This window comes from Alosa alosa, chromosome 23 (assembly GCF_017589495.1).
Source record: "Alosa alosa isolate M-15738 ecotype Scorff River chromosome 23, AALO_Geno_1.1, whole genome shotgun sequence".
In the NCBI taxonomy this organism is placed as follows: domain Eukaryota; kingdom Metazoa; phylum Chordata; class Actinopteri; order Clupeiformes; family Clupeidae; genus Alosa; species Alosa alosa.
The window spans coordinates 12,882,775-12,887,774 of record NC_063211.1 but is presented as its reverse complement, the minus strand read 5'-3'; the positions used below and the strand labels follow the sequence as shown (position 1 = coordinate 12,887,774).

General features: G+C 43.3%; 1 protein-coding gene across 1 annotated transcript in view; it reads left to right on the top strand.

Moving 5' to 3' along the window:
* hecw2b (HECT, C2 and WW domain containing E3 ubiquitin protein ligase 2b) overlaps nucleotides 1-494 on the top strand; it is a 41,615-nt gene extending 41,121 nt beyond the window's left edge. The window contains exon 29 of the mRNA XM_048235685.1: nucleotides 1-494. This exon is cut by the window's left edge and continues 2,793 nt beyond it. The gene's annotated coding sequence lies outside the window, so the exon portion shown is untranslated.
* The last annotated feature ends 4,506 nt before the right edge of the window (nucleotides 495-5,000 follow it).

Sequence of the window (5,000 nt, the reverse complement as noted above, 5' to 3'; positions counted from 1 at the left end):
GGCTGTGCAATAGGGCCCTTGTGGGAATCCTTATTTGGACACTTTGGACAAACTCATCCAAAAACATTGTTTTATTGACCACAACTTTGTACATTGAACCAGTTACAATTTTTAATGATTAAACCCCTATTTGTAACTTCTAACTACATACATTTAGTTCCATCAGAGATGGTTAATTGATCCTGAATTTGTTTGTATGGATAAACAATGATTGGGGCCATGCAGACACAGTCAATTTTGTGAATGATACTTTTCTGCACCTATGTAACCTTTTTTCTAAATATTGCCACCTTTATGTATTTATTTTGTACTGGGACGTAGTAGTCCTTGACACCCTGTTATGTGATTGGACGGCCTCTGTGTCTCCAGTTCCTGCCACTCTTCTGATTGGGCCTGGGTGACGCCTGTCAGCGCACATGCTCCACTCTATGCAAGGCTGTTTCTCCTCATGTCACCACTGATTGTATAAAATACGAAAACTGTTGGAGAAAAAAGTTTGTTGTGTCTTTATTTCTATAACGTCTATTAGTTCTATTACTATTTTTATTTAAGAGAAAAACTAAATAATGAAAACTAATGAGAAACTAAATTAACATGGATGTGACGACTGGTTGCACACCTTCAAAAAGACCTGTTCCACTCTGGACATTCTTTTACCACTAAAGGTGTCAGGTAGGGTATTGCAGAAGAGTTGCATTTTTTTTTTATAAAGGGATTGTGTGATTAAGGATGCTGTCTGGCTGCAACAGGAACACCATGTGGAGAGTGGTCACCAGAGACAGGCAAAGGTTTAACTGGCCTACTTTCTGAAGGAACAAGTGCGGAAGGTGAACGTCAGTTTTAAATGAGGTCTACCTTTGTTTAACACCAGGGGGCAGTATAACTCCAAGGTGTCTTATGGAGGCAAACATCGTGTTCATTAATTATTTGGTTAACAGGGGTAACCATTCTAGTTTATGGATGTAAAAGGTAGTTATGTGAAAATCTGAAAATCATTTTTGAATAATGACTTAGGTTCAGTGAAGGTAATTTAGTTCAGATTTTCTTTCAGGGTCCATATTTTGCTGGACTATAGCATACTGACCTCAATCACAGAAATATTGTTCTGGGGACGTTTTTCGTTTCCAAGGACACGGTAGCGACAAACCAGGCAGATTAGATTCAGAATGAGTGATAAACATTATTTTAGAATAACCAATGCCATATAGCTTTGTTTTGCTAGGATAATGAAACCACTGAACTCTTCTACTGAGAGGTTTATGGGTGATATATCTGTAAACCACCTATATCCCGTTGATGTTATCTTCCGTTTTACACTTTGTATTGGGAGTGATATTTCCTGTGGTCATAATCTGCTTGACTGTGGCTTGATGTACCTCCAGCAGGGGTCATCCGTGTTCCAATTACGCACAAACCTTTTATTAGCCAGCGAAGAAAATGCAGATTTTGAATATCACCGTTATTGCTTAACAGCGGTGAACGTGCTGCTTGAAGGTAACGTGTCGGCAGCCAGCGTCCTCATCGGAGCGTTTATAGCTCGTTCAGGCAACATTTTGAGAATCCTCGGGACGCCCATATCTTCTGTTTTATCTGTTTAATAGCGCTCTGCTGACACAAGTCATAAAATCTGCTTTTTTAGCCCCCTTTTTAAATCATGACACAAACCGTGCCGGGAATTGACCCTGAGCTTTGGCAGCTGGTGTTGCAATCCCCCCGGGGAAATAGTAGTCCTGACCAATATATGACAATGATCTTTATGAGGAAGGTCACTTGTTTTAGGCACACACACAGACACACACACACACACACACACACACACACAAAGGAGTGATTGACCTTGAGAGAGAAAAAAAGAGGCAGGCACAGCTGAAGACTACGAGGCAGCATCCTTCAGACATTTCTGTGTGCATGTCCCCTACGGAGGACATTTTCTCCTGACTGCATTTTCTGTGTACCACAGTCTGTAACACACACACACACACACACACAATTAGAATATGAAGCAGGCATGTTTGCACAAACTGGGTCTCTCCTGTTCAAACTGCCTATTGGGCAAAGACATACAGAAAGACACTGAGAGAGTGACTGTGTGTGTGTGTGTGTGGCCACCACACAGTTCTGCAAGAAAACCAGACCTGCTTGACTACAGCGTGCATCTCCCTGATTCACTCACTGTGCCAGTCCTCTCCTCCTTCCACTCTCCTACACTTTGCTGGTGCCGTTCACCACTCACCTCCCTGGGCTATCGGAAACCTGAGCAGGCGATATGGTGAGTGGTTGGTTTGCCGTGGGCATAGAACCAGCGTTTTACCATCTCTCCCGTCTGCTGCAAAAATCCCTAGCCCTTCTTGCTCTCCTTTTTGTCTCTCCACTGCTGCACTGCATTATGGATGTGTGAGTTTTGAGAGGGAGAGATCACTGAAAAATCACAGATTTGTTTTTTCTTTGGAACAAACCAACGGTGTTATTTCTGAAGCTTTTCTCTGTGTGGAAGCCAAGCGATGTTGTGAGCTGCAGAGTGGCTCCTGTGTTCGATGCTTGTCAATACTTCTCCATGGACATTATTGTCATGTCACATCACTGCACTGCTGGCAAGTTCTCTATGTGTGGCAGACATCACACATTATGCATAGCTGGAACAAACACACACGCACACACACACACACATACACACACACACACACACTCTCACACGCACACACACAGACAGATTCTGCAAATAGTGTCTCAGCCCTCAGTCTACCCTGTAGGAGTAAACTAACCTAGCTAATGAGCTAAATGGTATATCCTCAGTGTGTGTGTGTGTGTGTGTGTGTGTGTGTGTTGCAGACTGTGCCTGTGAACCTGTGCAAGGGGATATTGAGAAAGGGATCTAGTGTGAGTGCGGAGTTGTGAGAGAAAGAGAGAAGTAGGAGAGACACATGATAAAATAATGAACTGAAGCTTGCATGGTCCACTGATCTATTTTTACAGCGCGGGTGCAGGAGGAAGTGGATTGGAAAGGCGATCCTGCATTATGCATGGAGCTTGAGAGCAGAGAAGGACACCATTACGCCACCCCGACAGCACAGCCTGTGTGTGTGTGTGTGTGTGTGTGTGTGTGTGAATGTTAGCCTCTCTGCTTGCCCGAACCAAAACCACACACAGGCATTTTGCCATTTTATGCCCCTGTAACCAGACATATGAATGTTGTGAATCTCCTCCCTGGTTGATATCCGATATCAAGCTTCAACAGATTTTGCCATTAAAAAAGTGTGTGAATGTCAGCTCTGGAATACTTGCCCAGTAAATATTATATGTCGCTGTAACTAGTTTCATGTAGGTGGTGAATCTGCCACCAGTGGCCTATGTGCAGCATATTGGCAAATTTTGCTGATATTTCTTTTTTCAGTGTATAAAATAACATGGACATAGGGCATCTATCATTCAGCTGTTTCCCCCCATGTTGTGTAGATAGATAGATAGATAGATAGATAGATAGATAGATACTTTATTGATCCCCAAGGAGATAGGGCAAGGAGAGAGGCATTCACACACACACACACACACACACACACAGACAGACACACACAGACACACACACACAACAAAACACACACACACACATACACACAGGATGTAGTGTATGAATACTCATATGCAGGGCGAAAACTGTATGTGCCTAACTGGGTGTTTGCATGTTTGCAGAAAGCCGTGAAACCCGCTCCATACTCTCTCTCTCTTGCTCTGTTGAGTGAGTGTAGGTAAATGTTATAATGTCACGCTTAACATAAATTACATGCTGGGAAAAGACCCCAACCCCCTGAGAAGCTCACAGAGCATTTCACATCACATTACATACATCACACACTCTCATAAAAATAGACCCTTCATGGTTTGATGCTTTCAAAAGCCAAAATGTTTTACCTTGAAGCTTAGCTTACACACGTGGGCATCCTACCACAGGCTAGAAAGATTCTGTCTACCTACGGTTGTGTTTTCATCTGAAAATAGGTGTGAAGCTGATTGTCCAAGAGCATACACTATATACGTAGCTCTAAAATTCCCTGCACCAAGGACCCTCACATGAACCGAAGTTATCAAACCCTTAATTGGCTCTAGATTGCATCTTTTGTTATAGTCCTCTCAGCAGAAACACAATACTTAGTTGGTCTGTTTCTACAGCATTCTTTAAGTACATACTTGTGAGTGAAGGACCCTGGAACATATGTGAGGGTATTAGGGCTTTGAGGAAGATGAAATGGGCTTTTTGCTGGACAGCACACGTAGTGAATTGACCAGCAGAGCCTGAGTATAGACAGCAGGGCTGGCAGAGGCAGGTGGGGCCTTAATGAAAGCCTGATGAGGATTCCGACATGAATTCGGCCGTAGCGATTAGGCCTTAATTACTGCTGGTCAGGCTGACATATTCCCAATAATTGGAAATATTCAGAGACCCTTTCTCCCTCCGAGAGACGATACAAAAGAATTACATCAAAGGCGCGTGATTAAATTGCAGACCGGGACACGGAGGAGTGACCTTCAGGCCTGCGGGGCTGAAGATGCGACATGCAAAATAGACCTGTACTCCACTCTCAGGTCTGGGGCAGAGGCCGAGCTCCAATGTGGGAGAGAGTCTCTCTCTCTCTCTCTCTCTCTTTCTCTCTTTCTCTCTCTCTCTCTCTCTCTCTGGACATCATTTTTTAGTTCAGTGCAGCACTATTTTAAAATATTCAGCCTTTTCATCAGTGCCCATTTTTTAAGCTCTAACATGAAAATTGATCATCAGCTATTCTCTTAAAAATGATGGGCCCTTAATTGTATTTCACTGAGCTCTGGGGTGTGCTATTGCAGCAAAGGATGTGAGATCTGGACCGATCATCAAATCCTCCCATCAACATTATCTTTTGAACATGCGCTCCACACGGAGAGATGGGTTTCAGAAGAGTCTGATGTTCTCTAAAAAGAAGATGACAGAGACGTAGCTGCGCTCTTTACAATCGGTTGTAAACTAGAGATAG